Source organism: Mustela nigripes, chromosome 6 (genome assembly GCF_022355385.1).
Source record: "Mustela nigripes isolate SB6536 chromosome 6, MUSNIG.SB6536, whole genome shotgun sequence".
In the NCBI taxonomy this organism is placed as follows: Eukaryota; Metazoa; Chordata; class Mammalia; order Carnivora; family Mustelidae; genus Mustela; species Mustela nigripes.
In genome coordinates, this window is record NC_081562.1 from 67300414 (window position 1) to 67325506 (window position 25093).

At 40.7% G+C, this 25093-nt stretch overlaps 1 pseudogene; it reads left to right on the forward strand.

Moving 5' to 3' along the window:
• Positions 1-252: 252 nt before the first annotated feature.
• Positions 253-688, forward strand: LOC132020645 (large ribosomal subunit protein uL24-like; annotated as a pseudogene).
• Positions 689-25093: the final 24405 nt, after the last annotated feature.

The window sequence follows — 25093 nt, forward strand, 5'->3', positions numbered from 1 at the left end:
AAATAAAAGGGGAGACTGGGTGGCTCAGTTTTGGCTCAGGCTGTGGTCTTAGGGTCATAGTCTCAGGGTCGTGGGACCTAGCCCGAGTTGGGCTCTGTGCTCTGCAGGGAGGAGTCTGCTTGAGATTCTTTTCCTCTCCCTCTGCCCCTCCTCCTATTTACATATGTGTACTCTCTCTTTCTGTCTCTAAAATAAAAATAAGTAAATCTTAAAAAAATAAAAATTAAAATTAAGGAAGTGCTAGCAGCCAAAATGAAGTCCAATCCTTTTATGACTTCTGACCATAGCAAGAACAGAAAAAGTCATTTCAAGGCACTTTCCCACATTTTCAGGAAGATTATGCCTTTTCCTCTTTCCAAAGAGCTGAGACAGAACTAGAACATTCAATCCATGCCCATCCGAAAGGATGAGGAAGTACAGGTTGTGCAAGGACACGACAAAGGTCAGCAAACTGGCAAAGGAGTCCAGGTTTACAGGAAGAACTATGTCATCTACACTGAACAAGTACCTTGCGGGAAGGCGAATGGTCCAACCGTCCATGTGGGCATTCATCCTGGCAAGGGGGTTGGCACTATTCTATAACTGGACAAAGACTGCAAAAGGTCCTGAACATAAAGTCAAATCTCACCAAGCCCGAAAGGAACAGGGCGAATCAACGGAAGAAACAATTGAAAAAATGCAGGAATAAAGTAATCTTATACGCGACTTTAAATAAAAACTGTTAAAATGAAAAAAAAAAGTGAAAAGTAAGAATGAAATAGGAATACCATTATCTCATTTATAAAATGGAAGATACAATTGAGTAATGTCTTTAAGAATCCTAGAAATGCTTTACCTTTAAAATACTATTTAAACCAAGGGGAGGGGCACCTGGGTGGCTCAGTCATTAAGCATCTGCCTTTGGGTCCTGGTATCAAGTCCGCATCAGGGTCCTGGCTTGGTGAGAAGCCTGCTTCTACCTCTCTCACTCCGCCTGCTTGTGTTCCTGCTCTGGCTATCTCTCTCTCTCTGTCAAATAAATAAATAAATAAATAAAATCTTAAAAAAATTAAAAAACCAAGGACATTTGTTTGTAATTAATACATATAGGAAGGGTGCCTGGGTGGCTCAGTCAATTGGGTGTCCAACTCTTGATCTCAGGGTCATGAGTTCAAGCCCTGTCTTGGGCTCTTCCTTGGTGAGGAGCCTACTTTCAAAGATACAAGAAGTGGCCATGTTATGGTCTGTAACCAGTTAGAAATAAAATATGATCAACATTGTTTTTCAGATTTATATATGTAGTGATTTGATTAAGGGGATAGAGAAGAAAAAGAAAAGGGATTAAAAGCATGCATTGTTTCTACTCTTTCATACTTTGGGAGGTAGGGAAAACCATGTTTGCTAAGCTATGACAATGCATCATCATCTACCTGTCAACTCTCCTGTATTTAGGGTGGAAAAGCGAACTTATCCTTAATGGGGGAGGGGCTGGATAGCTGCTAAGCCACAGGCTGTGCTATTACAATAGCAGTCCCCTCTAGGACTTGTGTGCTTGTTGGTAATGCATGGCTTTCATAATGCACATCCACTATTTTCATTCGCCCAGTGTCTTTGGCTAAAATCTGGGACCCATCTTTGGGAACCACGTAGCCCTGGGCACCAACATATCCTCAACAGATGGCTGCTGTCCCACCAAGCAGTCTTCCTGCCCTAGACAGCTGATGTCCTTGTGGAGAGGACAACACCCAGCAGGAGGGATGAATGTTGCCAAAGGTAGGCAATTTAAAAATATAGGCTGTTTTGATTAGATAGACACTACTATTAGACAATCGATATTTAATTCCTCAATTCAGGATAAATTTCTCTTTTATCTCTGCATATCGTGATTTCAATGAGTGTAACTTTCAGCAAGTTACAGATTTAACAAAGAATAAAATGGTATAAGCTGTTGCGGGACTGTCTTGATATTTATTTATTTATTCCATTTTATTTCTTTTCAGTGTTCCAAGATTCATTGTTTATGCACCACCCTCAGAGCTCCATGCAATACGTGCCCTCCTTAATACCCACCACCAGGCTCACCCATCCCCCTACACTCTCTCCCCTCCAAAACCCTCAGTTTGTTTCTCAGAGTCCACAGTCTCTCATGGTTTGTCTCCCCATCTGATTTCTCCCAATTCACTTCTCCTCTCCATCTCCCAGTGTCCTCCGTGTAATTCCTTATGCTCCACAAACTTGACGTTGAACTCTATCCATCTAATGAAAATACCGTGATTACATTCGAAAGGCATTGTAGTTTGCTTTATCTAGTCATCTCCGTACTGCTGTCAACTTTCCCTTTCACCTCCACAAACCCTTGAAAAATATGGTGAATTTCATTGACTTTTTAACCCACTAGAAACTATGTACTGACTTTGTATAAGTACTGACTCATTTAATCCTCACAACAGCCCTGTGAGATGATAGCTCTTTTCCTCCCAGTTTATAGGTGATGAAAATGAGTCAGAGAGGTTCACTTTCCCAAGGGCACACAACTAGTGAGAAGAGAACAGGGATGAGATCTCAGATGGTCAGGTCCTAGAGCCCAGGCCCTCACCTACTACCTGAAGTGTCTCTGCATGTTGGTTTGACTTATTCTCATCTTTGCTCTCACGCATGCTGATTTATAAATAGGGTTGTTGGCCTAAGGGTTCATACCTGTGTCCCCTTCCCTTTCCTGCTCTGTGTCCCGATTCCTGTCTATATCCATCCTGTTCTCCCTGTGATCACACCATCTGATTCCATGGTATAGGTATTCCCCTATATGAGGGGAAGTCCAGCCATGAGGTGATTGCCCTGCTGACCATTCCCATTCTGCAGATACTTGAATCCTTGGGAAATCTCATGTCAACCAGAGTTATAAGGAAAAAACAAAGACTGGGTCCTGGATCCAAGCATTCTCTATAGATCTTGGAAAAGGGGATAGCCCTTTAAGATACAAGGTCCCTTTGGATTGTCTATGATATGTGGCTTTCAAAATTCTTGACCACAGCTTATCATGAGGAATATATTTCTATTGCAACTCACAGCACATATATTCACATACAGAGAACTAAAACAAAAGGTCATAAAACACTTTACTAGGTGAGATGTGCTTTGGAAGTTTCTATTCGATTTTACTTGTTTTTTTAAAAGATGCTGGTCCAGATCCAGTAAACTGATTTCATAACCCACTAATAGTTCATCACTGGCAGGTTGAAACATACCACAATAAAAAAGTATTTTTAACTCATTGTATAATGAATTTTCACTAATAATAAATTTAGGCTAAAAATGATTCGTTCCTTGATTATCCACAAAAAGTGTTGCGACTTATTTGTGTTCTTCTCTGTTCCAGATCCTTGTTGGAGATCAAAATGCCAGGAAGGGCAACATCATGGGAGAGATACATGAGATAAGACATATGGGTGTCAAGAAGGTATTTGTACTTCCCTGAATGCCAGCTAAAATTGCCTCTGCAAAGTTATCATCCGCTAAAATATTAAGATTTGGTCAGTTGCATTCATGTAGGAAAGCATCCTCTCTAAGTGTTGATAGTGAAGTGTTTATGGGTGGTACACCACAATGTCTAACGTTTATCTTAAAATAAACGTGAACACCAAAACAAAGACTGGGGATGGCAGTTAGAGAAGCGGCACCACACCTCAGCGACAGCAGATGCCACCATTGTCTTGCTGCCACTTCCCCAGTCCCCTCTGTAATTAGACCTCCAGTTGCTGAGCCAATGAGTACAAAAGAGGAGGTGGGGAGAAACCATCACTGACCTACTGAGAGTTAGATGTTGAAAAGTCGGCATCATGGTTCTGGTTCTGGGATGGAGGTAGCAAGCACACGGCCTGTGTCTCCCACTGTGTGCATCTGTAACACCTGAAAGGCCCACCTGAAACAGCTACCTGAGGATTCTGAAAAATAAGTAAGAACAGGCAGCTCGGGGAAGAAGACCAGAGTTTGTAGGTATGCAAAAATGGTGGTGGGTTTATTTTTTAAAAATTTGCGTTGCCCAGCATGATTCAAGACTATTTGAAATGGGGGGTACCTGGGTGGCTCAGTGGGTTAAAGCGTCTGCCTTTGGCTCAAGTCATGGTCCCAGGGTCCTGGGATCGAGCCCCGCATCGGGCTCTTTGCTCAGCGGGAAGCCTGCTTCCTCCTCTCTCTCTCTCTCTCTCTCTGCCTGCCTCCTCACATACTTGAGATCTCTGTCTGTCAAATAAATAAATAAATAAATAAATAAATAAATACAATCTTTTTTTAAAAAAAAAAAAAGACTATCTGAAATGGGGGCACCAGGGTGGCTCAGTCAGTTAAGCGTCTGCCTTCGGCTCAATTCATGATCCCAGGGTCCTGGGATGGAGTCCCACATCGGGCTCTCTGCTCAGCAGGGAGCCTGCTTCTCCCTCTGCCTGCCACTCCCCCTGCTTGTGCTTTCTCTCTCAAATAAAATCTTAAAAAAAAAAAAGACTATCTGAAACTGGGATATGGACATCATCATGGACAGAGGTCCTCAAGTCTCTTGTTCAGGCACAAGGAGCAGGAAAGAGGGTAGACAATGAGTTTCTAGATGTAAAACTGAAGGCAACATTTTTAAAAGAAAAAGTTGGCCAATTATACTTTATCAAATGTGAAACTTTTACTCTGTGAAAGACACTATAAAGGGAATGGAAAGACAAAGTATAGACAGGGGAAATTTTGTAAATTACATAGTCAACAAATACTTGTGTCAGGAATAGTAGAAAGGACTTAGAAAATTAATAATAAGGAAATAAACGGTCCCCTTCCCTCAAAATAGCCCAAAGACTTGAACAGACACTTTATCTAAGAGGCATATGGATATAATTTTGGGACAATAAACAATGTGCAGAAATTTTGTATTTTTTTATTATTAAGAAAGAATTTTTAAGTATTTACACTCATCAAACTGAAGCCTATGAATGCATCATTGGTTCTCAGCTAAATTCTTGATTATATTAGTAAATGAGTGACTTATGAGCACCTAGAAAAGAAAGCTGTGCTAGAAACAATCACAGATTCACAAAGAGCAAGTTCATTCTCCTTTGAAAGAATTGCTATCAGAAAAGTATGAACCAGTTCAAGGCCTTTGTGAAAGCCTCATAAATTCTTTCAGATACAACTGAAAAATGTGGTTTGAGCGAAATACAATTAAGCCATTGATAAACATGATTTCCAAAATCTGGAGGGAGGTACACCTTTCTTGTTTTTTTTCTCTTGACTTCCCTTAATAAATATTTTGCTTAGTGATTTGATTCATGATAGAGAAAGAAATTCTTGTGAAAAGATCTGTAGTCCATGAAGATAGAAGGATTATGCATACTTGGATATCATGATCAGATTTGAAGTAAATTATTTTTTAAAGATTTTATTTATTTGACAGAGAGATTACAAGTAGGCAGAGCAGCAGGCAGAGAGAGGGGAATCAGGTTCTCCGCCGAGCAGAGAGCCCAATGCGGGGGCTCCATCCCAGGACTCTGCGATTATGTCCCTAGCTGAAGGCAGAGGCTTAACCCACTGAGCAAACCAGGCACTCCAAATTTTAGTAAATTCTTGATAGTGGAAGGGATGAGTTGAAGGGATGAGATGAAGCAAGCAAAATAAAATTGATGTCAATGATGATTAAGGGTTTTGTTTTTACATCCATAAAACCAATCATATAATTGTAATATGGAGTTTTGCTATAGTATTTATAAACAAGACCTATATTAACTTAAACTAAATCTGAGTTATTTCCTATTTCTGCTGTATAAAAACTGTCACAAGTTGAGTGGCTGCAGAGAATAGGAATTCATTCTGTCACAGTGTGGAGGTCAGCAGTCTAAAATGATTCAGCAGAGCTATGTTTCTTCCTGGGACTCTCAGGGAGAATATCTTCCCTTGCCTGTCGCATCTCCTAGAGGCTGCCCACACGTCTTGTTCTGTGGCCCTGCATTTCTCTGACCCCTGTTTCTGTCATCATAACTCCCTCTTGGACTCTGGCCCTCCTGCCTCCTTCTGGTAAGAACCCTTGAGATTACACTGAACCACACACATCATCCAGAATAATTTCCCGTTTTCAAGATCCTTCACTTAATGGAATTGGCAAAGTTCTTTTTGCCATTTAGGGTAATAACATGCTCACAGGCTTCAGGGATGAGGACATGGATATCTTTAAAGGACCATTATTCAGCGAGCCACAATGAATCAAGAGTGTGATGTTATCACCAAAAACTATCAGATCATTGGACACATTAATATTTTGAATGAAATATCACTCTGATAACATGTAATAGCTATGTTAATCATATAGCAAGCAATAAATGGAATACTTCAAAGGAAAGGTTATAGTTTCACGCTAGTCTTCCTTATCACACACCTTGCTTGGATAATTGTGCCCAGCTCTGAATACCACACTTGAAAATATAATCAAACTGGGACACAATCAAAGAAATATTCTGAAAGAACATAACAAAGAGGAAATAGAATTAAGAATAAGAATTATCTACAGAGAAAAGAAGTCAGGAGAATGTCTGGTTGCTGTCTTCCCGCTTTGAAGGGACAGCATATGGAATAAGCATCAGAGCCGTGAAAAGCTATAAAAAGGCAAACTCGGAAAGGAGCTACACATCACGGAAATGAGTTCAGTTCCATGGAAGGAAGAGCTGCCCAACCCACAGGGGGTGTCGTGCAGAGCTACGAAGTTCTTTCACAGGAGACTTCTGTGCATTAACTCCTTATGATTTAAAAACATGTTTTCATTTAAATTCAATTAATTAACATATAGTGTATCATTAGTTTCAGACATAGAGGTCAGGGATTCATCAGTCTTCTATAATACCCAGTGTTCATTACATCACATGCCCTCCTTAATGTCCATCACCCCATCCCCCCAACCCTCTCCCCTCCAGCAGCCCTAAGTTTGTTTCCCAGAGTTCAGATTCTCTTACGGTTTGCCTTCCTTATGTTTTATATAAAAGCAATGCGAACATATGGAGAGTTCTGAGCCAGATGAATTTCAATGCCCCTCCCACGTTTCAAGTTCCTGTGATTCCAATGACTAAATGTCTGTCCCTTTTTGAGGAAAGGAAAGAAAAATAGCCAAAGCAAGAGAGCCAGTGAGCAGATAAGGGCTTTGCAAGGGTCTGAATGGGCTGTTTTCATGACGGACAGATTTATGATGGAATAATTTCCTCTGTTTGTCTTGTAATGAGTGTTTGTACCTTGTGCTTGCAGCAAACTCCTTGCCCCGTGAACATTTCCAGCTGGATTTCAAAGAAAGGAAATGGTTTTGCTTAAGTGACAATTAACAGAATTCCTGTTGATTAATTTTTTTCCTTATTGTTTTCAGCACAGCTAATAGGTAGCTATTTTTTTTTCAAAGTAATAAACCTAAAGGCTTATAATTTTAAGATAAAAGTTTACATTTAGTTTGTGTACACAGCATATGACTTCTTCAATGCCCAAGCTTTCCATAGATCCTTTTACCGTGAACACAGAAATGTAAAATATGAACCCAGCATAGCAGGCGGTACTTCCCGTCAATCTAGTCATTTTTCTTTCTACAAAGAAGACTTTTCTGAAGAAGTTCCTCTCTCACCCTCTCACTCTCTTACTTGTCTCACACACTTCCTTGTCTCTTTTAGCCTTCTCCCTTTCTCCCCCTTCTCCCTCTCCTTCGCCCTAGTTTGTTAAGAAAAGAAGGAATCAGATGGTACACCCTCCTTTTCCCACGAGCAACCCCATGACGTGCTTATGTCTGTGCCCATCCCTTCCTCTTTCCTTCTGTTTCCATGAAAGAAGTGTTCCTCCCTCTCCTCCTCCTTTTTTTTGAAAAGCACTTTTTGTAAAGATGAAAGGAGAGCTAAGTTCTATGTTTATGAAGAATTCGGGGATGTCGTGGTAGAAAGCAACAGGCCACAAATGAGTGACAAATGTGAGCTAGGCTTATTTTTGCCCCCATAAAAAAAGAAAAATAAGAGGATTTCAGAATTCTTACTAAAATCTGGTTGCAGGGCACCTGGGTGGCTCAATTGGTTGAGTGACTGCCTTCAGCTCAGGTCATGATCTTGGAGTCCTGGAGAGTCCTGCTTTGGGCTCCCAGCTCCATAGGGAGTCCACTTCCTCTGACCTTCTCAGCTCTCATGTTCTCCCTCACCGCTCTCTCTCTCAACTAGGTAAATAAAATCTTAAAATAAAACACCACAAAATCTTAAATAAAATAAAATTTGGTTGCATTCAGCTTGAGACAATTGGTCCACAAGCATTTACTACCCTTTTACCTCGTATGAGGACACAGTTCTGTTTTAGAGGCAGACGTGTCGGAACTCAGGTATAGTGATCACAGCTCTGGAGTCTGCCTTCACTGCAGGCACGGGCTTATTATCCATTTCCTGAGTCTGCCCAGAGTCTTTTCATTTTTTATCGGATAGTCACGTATTCGTATGCGAAACTTTTCTCCTGAGATGAAGTTTTGCAGGTACTGTTGGCTGGATAAGCAATTAGTGAGCATTACATGAAAAATAGAACTTTGTCAGGAAATTGACTGTTAGGAAATAATTGGCCTTAGAAAGTTAGTATCATTTCACTATACTTCGGACCTATCTTCCCACAGGATAATTTGGTTCATTTTTTCTGAGAGTTTATCATGACCCTGAACATGAGGAGATAATGTCTTTTACAATAATTTTTCTCTTCCTCGCCACCTCCATCCAATCCATCATCAAGTCCTTTGACTCAACCTTTGAGATAATTTTAAGTGGGTCCACTTATTTATAACTCCGTCACCACGACTCGAGTTCACACCAATATTACTTTTTACCTGGACTACTACCTTAACTCTCACTAGTGTCCCTTTATCATTTCTTGTTCCCCTTGAACCTCCCCCCCTCCTCCCCACAGAAGCCTGGGCATTTTTGAGTCAAATGCTAGCTGACCAGTCAGATTGCAAGTTCTCCATCAGACAACCAAGTTTGGATGTCTCGGCAGATGGATGTAGACTTTGGAATTCAAACTGGAGTAGAAAACTTGTCAGTAAAGGTAGACTGGTAAGAGAAGGGGTCCAAGGTCTGAGGCCTGGGTTCCCCCTTTGTTTAGATATTGGGGATATGAGAAGGAACCAGTAAAGTCTGAGAAGCGCTCAGTGAAGTACAGGGAGAACCAGGAGTGTGTGGTGTCCAGGAAGGCAAGTGATAAAAATATGCCAGACAGAAGGGAGTGGTGAACTGTGTACAATGCTGCTGACAGGGCAAGGAAGAGGAAGTCGGAGGACCACGGATTTAGCATCATGGAGGTCACAGAGGACTTTGACAAGAGTAGCTTCAGTGGGTCTGTGGGGCAAAGCCAAAGGGTAAAAAGGATAATGGGAGGAGGAAGACTTGAAGCAGCAAACAGGCACAACTCTGTCCAGAAGATTTTCTGTAAGGCAGTGAGTTCCTAACAAGAGGACAGAAGGCACAGGAAATGACATAGAGGCATTGGCAGGTTCTTTCGTAAGCTCTGTTTAACTTGCTTCTGTTCTCTCGTGAGCCAAGAGGCCCAGCTCTCAGCAGGATGAAAGTTAAGGATTGGGCAGGAGCTGTTGGCATTTGAAGAGGGAGCAGAAGGTTTGAAGGAGTCATCTAGAAGCCTGGAGAAATGAGCGGATAGAGAGAACATGTTATGACTGCCACATTCCATTGAGGTCCAGTAGTTAAGTGTTGAGAATGAGCTGGGTCTGTGTGGTTTTACCTCTCTCTCAGGTACTGGAAGTCAGCAGCACAGGTAGAGAGCAAGCTGAGCATCAGCTTTGACCAGGGATGGGGTTTACTAGGTGAGAACACAGAGAGAGAGGACAATGAGAGTTGAGAACAGTACATGGATTATAATGATCAATTCTAATCCAACTGAGTAACACAAGAAAATAGGACGTCGGAGAGGCAGGGTGCCCTGAAATCATGGGGAATCAGTGTGATTATGGGGATTTACAGCTGTAGGAGTGAGGGTAGTTGGAGAGATGGGAAGTGGATGGCAGTAAGTGTGCGAGCTGATTGAGAATGACATTGCGAATAAATAAGAGGTAACGATAGGATCGATGGCATACCCGTGGGGCGAGCAGCTGAACCAGAGAGGAGAACTTGGAGTGAATTACGTTGGAGGCCTGAGCGGGAGAAAGACCATTTACATAGATATTGAAAGCATTATGAGTTATGTCCGGAGAAGTGTTGGCAAGGGTAACAGTGAACCCAGAGGTAAATCTGCAAGGAATGATTCAGGGGTCTGGTGATGACTGTGACAAGGATGATGAATGCATATTTATAGTCTGATGACATAGAATATTCCAACCTGGGAGCCATAGAACAGTAAAACCAAGACCTTAATTCTGGAATATAATAGATCTCCTAGAAGAGATACAAAGCGCTATGACAGTGGTTCTCAAATTTTAGCAACTGTTCTGATATTTCTCAAGTGATTTGTTAAAGTACAGATTGTTGCTTCCCCTTCCCAAGTTCCTGCTCAATAGATCTGGGAGCGAGCCCAACAATTTGCATTTCTTTTCTTTTCTCCCTTTATTTATTTATTTTTTTTAAGAGAGAGAGAGAGAGAGTGCTTTTGTGTGTGTGTGCGAGTGGGGTTGGGAGGCAGTAAGAAGGAGAGGGAGAGGGAGAGAGAGAATCTTAAGCAGGTTCCATGCTCAGTGCGGAGCCCGCCTCTGGACTCAGTCTCACGACCCTAAGATCATGACCTGAGCCAAAATCAAGAGTTGGACACTTAACCGACTGTGCCACCCAGGTGTCCCAACAATTTACATTTTAACAAGTTCTGAGGTGGCACTGATTCTGATGGTCTAGGGGGCCACATTTTAAGAACTTATCTGCTATGAAAATTCAGAAGGGAGATGAATTGCTTTTGGCTGCAGAGATCAAGGAAGGTTCATGGAGAGTAGTCTTTATTTTGCTGCAAATGTTTAGAGACAGCAATTTGACATCATCAAATGCCATATATTGACTAATAAGGGAAGTCATACTTTTGGGTATTTTGGGTTGACTTATTCTGCAAGTCAGAGATGCAGAGGAAATGTAGTTCCTTTATTTCTCTAAAACTTCATTGTATCCAATCAACACATGGTACACCTTCAACTTATGGAATCACATGTGCCACTTATATCTTAAAAAAGCTGAAAAGAGAAAAATACAACTTCCCAATTGTCTAAAGCAGATCTGCTCTTCATCAAGGCTCCACCTGCTGGATGACCAGGAAAATGCTGACTTCCGTCCATTTCTGTTTAAAATTTGATCCATTGCATACATTTAAACAATCTCTTTAGGTAAATGTCGAATGTTTGGTCTTTTAGATATCACCTGGCGGGATGTGGTTTTTGACTTTGTGGCTTTGGGGGGGATGGTTTCCCTGTTCTGTATTTTGGCTTCTCTGTTCCGTGTGGTAACGTCTCTTGTCTGCCAGGGTGCTGCTTGCTTGGCAGGCAGTCTTGGCTGAGGTCTGCCCTGCTGTAACTCATGGTCTTGTCATTTAGCTTGACTGGAGCTCAGTGGTTCTCCTTGACTGACTTGGCGTTATCTTGCTTACTGTAGTTCCTTCTGACTTTCTGCCCTGTCCTCTAACTGGCCACTAGCCTACTGGATCTTGGATCATCTCACCCTTCAAAAGAGTGCAAAGTGATTTGTACAGCGGCCCTATGGCAACACGACGGGGTCTCAGTTCACATGCCATCCCATTCTTACCCTTAGAATCAGCATGTTGGGGTCCCATCTATACCCCATGGAGTAGAAATAAACTTTGGGGACTTGGTTTCTAACTGCCCTCTCTGTCCATTTACACAGCGTCACTGTTTTTTTCTCTGATGGGACTTCCTGCCTCTCCCATGAGTGTGGCGATCGCATGAGGCAGCCTCCTTTGGGAACTCTAACTGGAAGCAGGGCGAGAGCCCCTGTCTGTCCTCAGTGCTGCCCTCAAACTAGCCAATGGGCCTTCTTCCCTGCCCCCTGTTACTAAAGTGAGATTCAGAATGTCTTGCCTCCCTCGCCTCCTGTCTCGCCCATTCTTTAACCATATGTTGTGTGTTCTGAGACCGTCTTTCCACCTCCCTCCCTCACTATCCCTCTTACGGTCTCCCTTTTCTTTTCCCTCTGTGCCTTTTGCTTTTTTTTTTCTTTCTCTTTCTCCCCTACAACCCCTCATAGAATGGTAATTATTTCTATGAGAATTACATCCCAGTGGTTTCTATTCTATTACATTTTTTAAAAGTACTGTCATCACTGATATCACAACCTAGTAATTGGTCACAGTTTGCAATTTTCTTCCTCTTTCTGTAACTTTTAAGTTTATGGAATTTAAAAAAAGTCCCTCTTTTGTCTTGTTTAGAACTGATAAAACACATATATTACATGTTAAGATACACCACCAAAATAATATTTAATTATAAGCCTTGTTATTGAACTAATATGTATTAAATATACTTATTATGTATACACATATACATATTCTCTATGCCGAATGAAGGGTGTGAACTCATGACCCCAAGACCAAGAATCACATGTTCAACTGACTGAGAGCTAGCCAGGCGTCCTTAATATATTTTTAATGTGAAAGTATTTGACATCCCTTAATTGTTATACCGAACATGAAATCTGCCTTTTTGTCTTTGGGCATCTCTATAATTACTAATCATCTTAATGATATATGTTTTTAGAATTTTTTAAATATATGCTTTGGAGGGCATGTGCCTCTATTGATATTGTTCATAGGTGACAATACACGGTTTGATTTTTTTTCCCATGGAGTACCAATTTTCTAAACTGCCATCCTCGCTCCAAATGATTTCTTAATAACATACATGACAATACATTCCTATCAGTGGTAAGTGGCAATCCAAGAAGTCCAGGAGCTTAATGTTTTTTTTTAAAAAGATTTTATTTATTTAATTTGACAGACAGAGATCATAAGTAGGCAGAGAGGCACGCAGAGAGAGAGAGAGCGGGGGAAGTAGGCTCTCCACCAGACACAGAGCCTGATGTGGGGCTCAGTCCCAGGACCCTGGGATCATGACCTGAGCCAGAGGCAGAGACTTTAACCCACCGAGGCACCCAGGCACCCCCAGGAGCTTAATTTTTAAAAAAAGATTTTATTTATTTATTTGAGAAAGTGTGCTTGGGGTGAGGGACAGAGGGAGAGGGACAAGGAGATTCTGTGCTGAGTGTGGAGTCAGAAGTGGGGCTTGAGCTCATGACCCTGAAATGATGGCCTGAGTGGAAAACCAAGAGCCGGACACTTAATGAACTGAACCACCCAGGGGTCCCAGGAGCTTAATTTGTATTGTGAGTTTGGAAAGGTAATCCAATTTAACTTAAACTTTAATATTTTGTTCAGAAAATAGGGAGGAAAGTAGCAATTTGAGTAGAAGATGAGATTTTGTGTGCTTCTCGGTGGGTGTAGCTCTGTGAGAAGGGAATTGTTCATTTGTTCCTCTCTCTGTTTGAGTGACCTCATATCTTGGAGATTGTTGAGTATATGACAGTTCTTGATGAGATTCTGATGTTCAAAGGATAATGTTGTTTTTTACTTTATTCAAATTTTACCTTAATTCTGATTTTAGCATTCCATCTTCAAGCCCAATGAACTGGACTATAAAATTCATTATTTAATATCAATATTTTCTTTTTTCTTAATACCTATCCAATTTTACATATTTTACATGACTTACAAAAATAAGCTGACACTTTTTTTTAAAAAGACTTATTTATTTATTTGAGAGAGAGTGAGCAAGCCTGAGCATGCACACTGAGGGGGGCAAAGGAGAGGAAGTCTTAAGCAGACTTCCATGCTGAACATGGAGCCTAACCCCCGGCCAAAACCAGGAATTGGTTGCTTAACCCACTGTGCCACCCAGGTGCCCCTAGGCTGGCACTTTCTAATGGATGTTTAGGTCAAACTCCTTGAGGGCAGAAACAGTTTCTTTTCTCTTTTGGATAACTACCATTTATCATAATTCTTGGCACATAGTAGGTGCTCAATAAGTATTTGTGGAATAAACAAAAAGCCAGTGTGTCCCATTAACTTTGAATAAACAGTTACATTTAAAGATTTCAAAAAGCTCATATCTACTTGCTTTATAAGAACATTTTCAGGTGGATGACAACCCAATTAGTTTTGTTTCCAAATCCTGTCTTATTGGGTCCAAGTTGACTTAGTCATGGATGAAAAGAGCACAGAAAGACTCTGTCGGGGAAAAATGTTAGAGACTGATACTTCCATCAACTTGGTGGGAAGAAATGGGTAAATATTCAGAACTGGAGCAGCACGAAAGCATCTAATGCAACATAAACCTTAATGGGGCTCTAGAGAAAGGACAGAAACTCTACCAGAAAGACATATGACCGGTGCTGCGGATGATATCACTTGGACTGGTGGGCTGTGCAGCAGTAGGGACAGGAGTAGAGAAAAGGAGATTTCTCCCTCCATTTCTCTGTCTTTGGTCTAAGAATAGAGCTGACAAGAAGAAAATCTGTGAAGGAAAAAATAGAAGGTTATGTAAACAGTAAGTTGGAAGAATGTCTTAATGACTGAAAGATGATAAAAGTCTGAAAATGTAAAGTTAATGTAGATGTGTAATATAGCTGCTGAAAAACCAACGTGGTGCAAATTTTCATGGGTGTGTGCATGCTTGTGTATTCGGGGAGATGGCATATAGCAAGAAATCCTAGTATTAGTATTGGACATATGGGAAGGAGATTTCAAGTGCCGTGGGAAGGGAAGAGTTGTAACCTGTGAGTAAAAGAGCATGTTCATCAAAAGTAAAGAGAACAGATGCTGCTAAAGTTTTCTCAAATTTTCTACCGCTGTGTCCTGGCCACCCTCTGATCCTACCCACTGCCATTGATACATTCAGAAATTCTGCCATGCAAAGGCAGATGTTTAAACAGTCTACAAGGAAGTGAGCCTGTATTCAAAACCTGGGGTTGGGATATGTTAGTTTACACACAAACCCCATGGGTAGGAAGTGACGTCTGAGGCAGGTGTCCATCCTTTCAGGGAAATGAAAGTCTGTGTGAGACAGCTGTGATGGGTGAGTATTTGAAGGAAAACAGAGTACTAGAGAAGATTAGTACAATCGTCTTAAGGCATTCTTAAGAGTGATACCATCTGGTTGAGCTGAATTTAGGTCCATATATTTGAATATCTGTACAAAGCTCCTATTGAGAAGAGCTTAGCATTTATCTTTCTATCAATATTTCTGTGTCATTTATTGCAAGGCTTAGTCAGTATCATGCCTGCTCCAGTTTGATAAGCAGAGATTGCAGGGGTGATCGTGGCTCAGCCCAACGCCCATAGCTAAGGCAAAACAAGTAACAAGTCTAGTCGCAACACTTTCCTGGAACATGGTCCCCAGAAATAAGCAGACTCCAAACACCGATAAGGTTGTTATGGAGAACTGCATTCCGATCTTAAATCTATTTCTGCCTTCAAGAAGGGTGGATTCAAATTCTACAGGCCTCTTGGATTTTCACTTGGCACCCTTTTCTGCAGAGATGTTCTGAGAGATGCCAGGAGAGTGGCCCTGCAGAAACTGAATTACTAAAATGCCATGAAGGTGTATGTGCTCTGTGCATGATTTTACTATGAAGAATGTGGTCAACATTTCCTTGAAATATATATATATATATATATATATATATATATATATATATATACACATTTCCTTGAAAATATACATTAATAGGAAAAGTTAATTAAAATACCATGATCAAAAGTTTCCAAGGATATCTTCTGCACAGCTGAATCTGATGATTTCCTTTTTCTATTTCCTTGACTTCATTCTGCTCTGTCAACTTAGACTTTCTTCAGAAAAATCCCATAATTTATCTCAAGCTTTTCAACTTAAAATCAAATGTTATTTATTGCTGTTTTAAAAATTTTTTTCATTAAAAAAATAACATATAAGTCTAAAACATTTAAAAAGTAAAAAAAGAATACCCATGGTTTTATCATGCAAGTCTTTTTTTCATTTATTTTTTCTACATTTTTGTGACCATACTCAATATAGAACTTTCATCCTGCTTTTGAAGTCATGATATAAATCATTTTATATATTATCACATATTCTTTTTTTTTTTTTAAAGATTTTACTTATTTATTAGAGAGAGAGATCACAAGTAGGCAGAGAGAGAGAGAAGGGAACAGGCTGCCAGCTGAGCAGAGAGCCGGATGCGGGACTTGATCCCAGGACTCTGGGATCATGACCTGAGCCGAAGGCAGAGGCTTTAACCCACTGAACCACCCAGGCACCCCACATATTCTTTTTTTTTTTTTTTTTAGATTTATTTATTTATTTCAGTGAGACAGTGAGAGAGGGAACACAAGCAGATGGGGATGGGGACGGATCGAGGGAGAGGGAGAGGCAGGCTTCCTGCTGAGCAGGGAGCCCGATGCAGTCTCAATCCTAGGACCCTGGAATCATGACCTGAGTTGAAGGCAGATGCTTAACTGACTGAGCTAGCCAGGTGCCCCATATTATTACATATTCTGAACAAGAATCATTGGCTACATATGTCAGCAGCTACAGTTTATATCACTAATTTGCTATTGTTCAATGTTTACTTTATCTCCAATGTTTGTTTTTATTAGTACTATGATAAACACAATTGTGAATAAAGTATTTTTTCAAATATAGGATTATAGCCTTAAGATATATTCAGTAGTTCCATTTTGCCATTTAAAATGGTTGTAGAAGATTTGAGTTTGGTTGTTTCAATATCAGCCTTGGTTATTATAACTAAAAAATATTTTTCTAATCTGATATGTGAGAAATGGCATCTCATTATTATATGATTTTAATTTCTTGCCTATAATCAACGTTTTGCCTATAACATTTGTTGCAAAGTTTTCCCATTTTTGTCTTCTACTTTTTTTTTTAAAGATTTTATTTATTTATTTGATAGAGAGAGAGATCACAAATAGGCAGAGAGACAGACAGAGAGAGAGATGAGGAGAAGCAGGCTCCCTGCTGAGCAGAGAGCCCGATGCGGGACTCGATCCCAGGCCCCTGGGATCATGACCTGAGCCGAAGGTAGAGGCTTAACCCACTGAGCCACCCAGGCGCCCCTGTCTTCTACTTTTTGATTTTATTAAAGTTTTGACATAAAAATTCAAAGTTGTACAAATTAAACTTACTTGATATTTTGCTTTATATTTTTATATTAATGCATAAATATTTCTAAGCTAAGAAATCCCTCATTCATAGACTGCTGAATTTAAATTCAATTTTGGGGGGGGATATTTTAGAAATATTGAATGATAATATATTCACTGGAATTTATTTTTATCTTAAAATATTATGTGATATCCTAAAACAGTACTAAATTGATATTCATCATATAAGTGAATAATCACCTCAGCATCTTTTCTTGAGGAATCTTATGCCTTCTCATTGCTTTTTGATGCTTCCTTTATCAACTACTGAGTTCTTACAGATAGGCTTGAAGACTGTGGCTATGTGCCCATTTGCACAAGTAGTTGGCACCACATGCCACTCCCCCACCCTCACAGGTGGGTGAGTGCAGGTCACATTTCCAGAAGCATTCCTTGGGAGGGCCAAGCTTCTGATCTCCCTGAAGTTTACTTCTTTGGTGATTGATCAATGTGCCTATCATTTAAATAAACACTCACCTGGCTCCTCTCAGTCCTTCAGATTTACTTGGCCCACATACCACCAAATGACTTGAAGATAGAAAAGCCCACAGAAAAAGCCCATTTCCAGAGCGTTCATCATGAGCAGCTCATGGAATGGAAGAATTATGACCAGGATTCTAGAGTATTTCCTGCATTACTGACTTTCGTGTTATGTGTGGGTGTGAGGGGAGATGCAAGGGAAGTACAGGACAGAGTTCTTGCCTTGAATGAGGGTGATCTGGATGCACATGCCTGAGATAACGCACACGAGCAAGCCCACAGACGCACACTTAACACCGTGCGTATGAAGGAGAGGAAACCACAGCATATTGGGGAGGAGCTGGGAGTGGGAAAAAAGAACTTCCGGAAGTTCTCCCTGAGTCTCCTCCCTGGTGTTTCCTTTATCTGAATTATGGTGCTATTTTCTCTTTTCTCTCCATGTATCTTACCAACTGAGGGACTTTGGGTTCCCTAACTTCTCTAAGTCTCAGTTTCTGCAGCTATAAAATGGGGTTAAGAATAGCAATTATCTCATGGAGGTTATTACAGAATGTACGAAGTGTGCTCAGCACAGAGACTCAAACATCAATGTTGTTGATTTATGTTAGTTTCCTTCTTCACAGTGCATGCCTTTCCCCTCCCTCAAGACTTGTTCCTAATTCTTTTATTCCCATTGGCATTTACTATTGGCAAGTTTGGACTTACTTGTCTGTGTTCCCTCATCAAGATAGTTTAAAATTCTGAAGTAGACATTCAAGAGACATCAGAAATTCAGAAATCAGGATCTTGGGACCTGGACTGCACTTTGAGAAATTTCTCTTAATTTGGATTTTAAGACCGAAGAGGTCAAGCTGCCCGTCTTATGATCTCCAGAGGTCTGCAAGAAGCGAGAGATCATCAAAGTTCTGCATTACACCTTCCCTGTTATTTCCCAGGGGACCACAAGCGTGACAGTGGTGTTATATGGCCGTTTTCTCTGTGGGTTTTATCTGCTCCCTTCTGTGAAGAGATAAAAGCTGTCAGCTTGTGGAAGACAGAGATCCCATCTGACATTCTTTGGTGGTTTTGGAGCACCACGCTGGAAATTTAGTCACTTTTGTTTCTTTTGTCTCAAAATTTATGTTTCCTATTATGTCTGAAATTTTCTTAGTAATAATCAGATTTCTTTCAAAAAATTCACATATCCCTGAAAGAGATAAAAATTTCAATAATTATCAGTGATTACCACTGTTTACTGAAGGGACTGATGGGTAAATGAAAAAACGATGGACTCAGTCTCTGGAGGTGGGCGCTGACTCAGTCACTAACGTGTCTTCTCAAACAGGTCACAATCTCTGATGCTTGGTTTCTTATGACCCTCACAACTGCTTTTCTCTCAGATAATGATAATCAGAAAAGTAATTAACATTTATGGAGCACTTACTTTGTGGCAAGTACCAGGTCAAGCCCTTTAAGTGTATTTTCTAATTTAAACCCCTCACAGGGGACCATAAGAGGTAGGCACCATGATTGCCTTCATTTTACAGTTAAGGAAAATGAAACTGTGGTTAATTTTTTTTTTTTTTTTTGGGAAAGACTGGCAAAGGGGAAATTAGTGACTTAAACCAGTTCTATGTGATGCTTATATTCTTAAAAAATTCTGCTGTATAGTCATGAGATCCTCTGAAATGATTGATAAATGCTATCCTGATATATAGATGGAAATATAAAGTTGCATTTGGGAAGTATCATTATACACTGAAGTAGGAAAGATTTAAAATACTGATATATTTTTCTGCAAAATTTCTGTTCTCTTTTGTTATCAGAACTAGGCCATGAGCAATTCAATGGCAGATAATATAAGTATCTGTAGGTGCTATGACCCTATCGAATAAGTTGAAAGAATATTTTAATAGGATGTTAATTTGGGAATTTCAGCAGAGGCATCAAAGTACAATGAGATCAAGATGCAAATTTTTAAAGGAACTATTTGAAAACCAGGGCTATAATGCTTAAAAACCCTGCTGCCAGATCGGTTGCACTGTTAGAGATAAGAGAGGATTCTGCAATGGTGAGTGCTGTGCTATGAGTTGCTGATGTGTTCTGAGTCCTGCTCTGCCCCAGGGCGTGGGAAAGGACCCTGGTGTGGAGGGGTGGAGGTAGTGATGGACTTCTAGTCTAGTGAGAGGAACTTCAAAGGCTCCACTTGAGAAGCATGGTGTTTGTCTTCTGTAGGGAAATAAAGTAGACTGATTTGAGACTCCAGCTTTGGAAATAGAGAGGTGAAGGGTCAGGAGATGGGCTGGACAGCATTCTTGGCAGGGAAATCAGACTTGCTGATGCTCTGAGATTGGCCTGCATTTCCAGAGCTTTCTCAGTCTAACAGATTGTTTCTTGTGAACCACGCCTTAAAAAGAGAGCAGGTCTGAGATTATTCCTAAACTTTTGTCTAACAGACAACACTTAGACAGTGATCAAAATTTATATCCTCAACAAGGGGCAGATGGCATCTGGGGAAGAACATGTCATCGCTTGTTGAGTATTCTGTCTGGAAAGGCTGCACTTATCTAATTCTGAAGAAACGCAAGACAAATCCAAATTGAGGAATACCCTAGAAATAAATGGCCTATATTCTTAAAAAATGTCAATGTCATTAAAGGTGAAGGATGGCTGAGGAATTGGTATAGATCAAAACAGTCTAAAGATATTTGACAACCAAATGTTACATGTGATCCTGAATGGGGTTTTCTGTGCCAGAGGAATAAACTGCTTAAGATTTTTATTTTCTTGTATTTATTTTATTTTATTTCTTTTAAGATTTTATTTATTTATTTGACAGATAAAGAGATAGCACAAGCAGGGGGAATAGCAGGCAGATGGAGAAGCAGGTTTCTCACTGAGCAAGGAGTCCTATGTAGGGCTCCATCCCAGGACCCTGGGATCATGATCTGAGCTGAAGGCAGATGCTTAACTGACTGAGCCACCCAGGTGCCCCAGAACAACCTGTTTTAAAGGACATTATTTGGACAGTGGATACATTGGAACATGGGCAGTAGATTAAAGTTTTAGATCAATGTTACATTTTCTGAACTCGATCACTGTACTGTGGATATATAGTAGTCCTCCCAGATTTAATTATTCACAACGGTGTTGGTTACCTTCAGTCAACTGTGGTTTAGCAGCAGGTGATTCTCCTGATGAATCATCAGAAGATCAGTAGCCCAACACTGTCACAATGTCTATGTCACTCACCTCACTTCATCTGATCACATAGGCAATTTGTCATCTCACATCATTATGAGAAGAAAAGGAGTCTATGTACAGGTTGATAAGATATTTTGAGAGAAAGATGCCACATTCACATAAATTTATTATGTATATTGTTATAAATGTTCTTTTTATTATTGTTGTTGTTAATCTCTTACTATGCCTAACTTATCAATTAGACTTTATCATAGGTATGTATATATGTATAGGAAAGAACATAGCATAGATAAGGTTTGGTACTATCTGTGGTTTTAGGCATCTATTAGGGATCTTGGAATGTATCTCCTGAGGATAAGTGGGGACTACTATATAAGAGAATCTCTTTATTCTTAAAAATACATGAAGTATTAAGAGATAAATGGGCATGATGTATTCAACCTACACTCAAGTAATTCTGAAAATAAATTGTGTGTCTGTGTATGTGTGTGAGTGCGTAGAGAAAGACAATTATAAACAGACATGGCAAATGACAAAAAATGATGAATTTGGGTCAAAGTTCTGTATTCTCTTTATAACTATTCTGTGTTTGAGCTTATTTTAAAATGAAAATGAAAAAACAAGTCATTTTCTCAGCAAGGCCTCCCACTAGCCAATGTTTGTTTTAACCTTGTCTTGTACAACCTGTGCCCATGCATAGTTCCCCCTTCAGACATGCGAGTACCCGCTAAATCAGAATCTCTGGGGATGGGGCCCTGGGATCTGTGTTTTAACCCTCTAGATGGTTCTCATATACACTCAAGTTTGAGAAGCACTGGTTTTGACTGCTCAGGGGCTCTGCCTGGAATTGGGGTGTGGTGTTAATTCAGGCATGGGGGAAAGGTGATGACTCTCAGGGAGCTGACCACAGGATCTGGCTCACAACAGTGGCTGAGGATAGACACGAGATTCTCTTTCTTTATTCTCTCCAATACCATCCACTATTCCTCAAGTACACAGAATTTTTTAGTCCAAAATTTCACATCAAAAGTATCAATGACTAATGTATATTTATGAGAGAACAAATGCATTGATTCTCCATAGAGAATATACATCAGTTATGGTGAATTGGCGGTGTTGTCCATTTTCAGCTGAGATAGTGAGGGGAGGTAGAGCTTTTTCCTCATCTCCATGGAGGATATTTTGGAGGGGAAGATGTGAAGAGTGCTAGCGCTCATGACTCTCCTAACTGGAGATAGGTTGGTTCTTGGTATGTCAGACTTATTGATCTATCTGAAAGGGAAAGGAAATTGGAGAAAGATGGAAAGATTGATGGAATGAGGGGGCCCATGGAGTATTTTATATGCTCATTCTGGTGCAGTAAGGACGCCAGAATGCACGGCAGGCTACAAAATTTTCAGGACCCAGTGCAAAAGATAACGTGGGACTTTTGTTCAAAAATAAGAATTTCAAGATGGTGCCAGGGAAATATCAAATCAAGCATGGGGCCCTTCTAAGCACTCGACCACGTATTACAGCACAGGTTGCACAACTGTAAAGCAGACCCTGCCTGAATCTCCTATGGACACAAGGAGACCACAGCTGCTAGGACTCTGCCCAAGGGGAGAGGAGAGGACTCTGCCTGTGGGCTACACTGCCGATGATGGAGCTTCAGGGTTTGCAGAAGGTCATGCCAGGGGCAACTCTCCCACTTCAAAGAACTGTGCACTGCAGAAATCCTTCAGAGTAGCTAAAAACATCACTCATGGGCCCAAGAGAGAGCTAACATTTGATACTTACCTGAATGCAACCAGTCAGTGCTGGCCAGACAAACAGCAAAGAGGACTGGAATCATGCATCCAGTTCAGAGTGATATGTTAGCCCATTTCGTCCTGATTCTACTTCCCTAACCCAATATGGAAGGAGCTCAAATGCGAAGATGTATGGAGAGGAGAAAAGGACAGCCCCACACTCCCTTCCTCATGGCTGCCGCATTAATCTAAGGAAGTCAGGAAGAGATGTGACCAAGTTTTCAACTGACCTGGAATGGGGTATGTGTGTATGTTTAATAACTGAAAATAACTACATCCAAGGGCTCTCCTTGAAATGTCATTACGGAACAGAACATATAGATTTGATGTTGCAAGGCTGTCACTTAAAAACTCATATTTTATTTGTACTTCATGAGGCAAACTGCTCAATAAGCCAGTTACATATTAAAAATTGTATTTAGTACTAGGCAGGGAATGAGGAAAGCTATTCATGATTCAGTTGACAGATCACAGTTTTCAAACCCTTTCACTTCTAGTCTTGATCTGAGGAATCCAAGTGAACAGTGGCTATAAATCACCCTGAAACTATCTCTGATGGAAGAACTTTTTATTGAACTTATTTTTTGATATAATCAATCTTTTGGGAGTAAACATTTCCAATATTATATTATGCTCTATCTATTACCTCTCTTGTAGATTTTTTAGGGCAATGATGACTGGGCTTTTGGTGAAGTGATTCATAGTCTCAGCACAGGAGACTCTTTAAATGTCATTTGGTTGAACTGATGTTTGTGACATCTTCTGTTATTCCCATCAGAGGTAATAAAAATATTTAAGCATTTAAAAATTCCTTATCAGGTGTGCCTGGGTGGCTCAGTCAGTTCAGCATCTAACTCTTGATTTCAGTTAAGGTCATAACCTGAGGGTCATGAGATCAAGCCCTGAGTAGGTCTACTTGCTCAGTGTGGAGTCTGCTTAAGATCCTCTCCCTCTCTCTCTATCCCCCTCCCCCTGCCCCCCACCTCAAGTGTGTGTTTTCTCTCTCTCTCTCTCAAAAAAAAATTCCATATTAGTTATTATTACAACAATCTATCAACTCTTTATTGAAGCCCTAAATGAGGACTGCTAGCCCCATAATGGATAAAACATGAATTAGACACTCATTCTCAAGAGGTAAGGCTCAAGATGTATGGAAATAACCAGAAGGCAAGGTGGAAAGTATTGAATGGTACCTAAAAAGAGATGTACCCTTAGGCTGGGCAACTGGGCTCCTTCCCTGGGCTTTGAATTGTAGAGGGCCCTATTCTGGACCAAGGAGACATGCCTACCATCAGCCCAAGTTTCCTCCCACTCCTAGAATATGTTCTGGGTATATGAGACCCCAGAATCCTACACATAGATGGTCCCTTACCCATCCTCCCGAGTGTGGACTGGACATCTGGTATGTGCAAGGTGGGCCCAAGAAGTGGTTGAGGAATGACTCAACCACTTGTAGAGATGTACATGTAGAAATGTAGAGAGGATGAACTCAGAAATGTAGGCCAATTCTCCCTGTACTACCTGTAACAGTTACTTAGCTTCATTTGCAACGTTTAATATTCAGACTGTTATGAGTGTCTCCGATTACTCTTTCCCTGGAGACCCACAAATGTTAGGGGCAGGGTGGTCTGGCTATGGGAATTCATGAAAAGTGAGAACTTGGCCTTGGCCAAGAATCCGAGAAGCCTCACTGGGGAGGTAGAGCTTGAAGAGGCAGAGATGGGAGAAGGGAAGGAGGAGGAGGAATTTCTGGCAGAGGGGGACCTCACATTCTAGGACATGGATCTAAAAGTGCCAGCTTGTATGTGGGAAGTCTAGTTTTCTGTGAGGATATCAGGAGTGGAAGAGGGAGAAACCAAGGCTAGAGAAAGAAAAGGAGACTGGATCATGGACTGCCCGGAATGTTGGGACATGGTGAAGTGTCTTGTATTCTCAGCACAGGAGATTCATTTACATGGACTGATGTTCACAACATCTAATATTCACTCCAGCAGGTTAGGGTCTTTGAACTTCCTTCTGTAGACAATGGGGCATCCTTGTAAGTTTGAAAAGTTTTGATCCTATCAACTTTGTAAGAAGACAGTGCTGGTTTGCCATGAGGATGGTGAGTAGGGGGACTGGAAGGGTAGGGGACAATGATCAGAAACACTACAGAATGGAGCAAGGATAGTGGGCAAAGTGAGATAATAGAAGAGGAAGAAATATGTAGAGAAAGGAATAAAGAGTGACTCCAAGACTTGGTACCTGGATTCTTAAAGAGGTTGGTGAAGCCATTTGATGAAAATATGATTGCTAGGGGTGTCTGGCTGGCTCAGTCAGTAGAGCATGCAACTTTTGGTCTCCAGTGGTGAGTTTGAGCCCCCACGTTGGGGGTAGAGTTTACTTTTTTTTTTTTTTTTTTTGACATGAACTGAGCTGAAGGCAGATGCTTAACCAACTGAGTCACCAAGGTG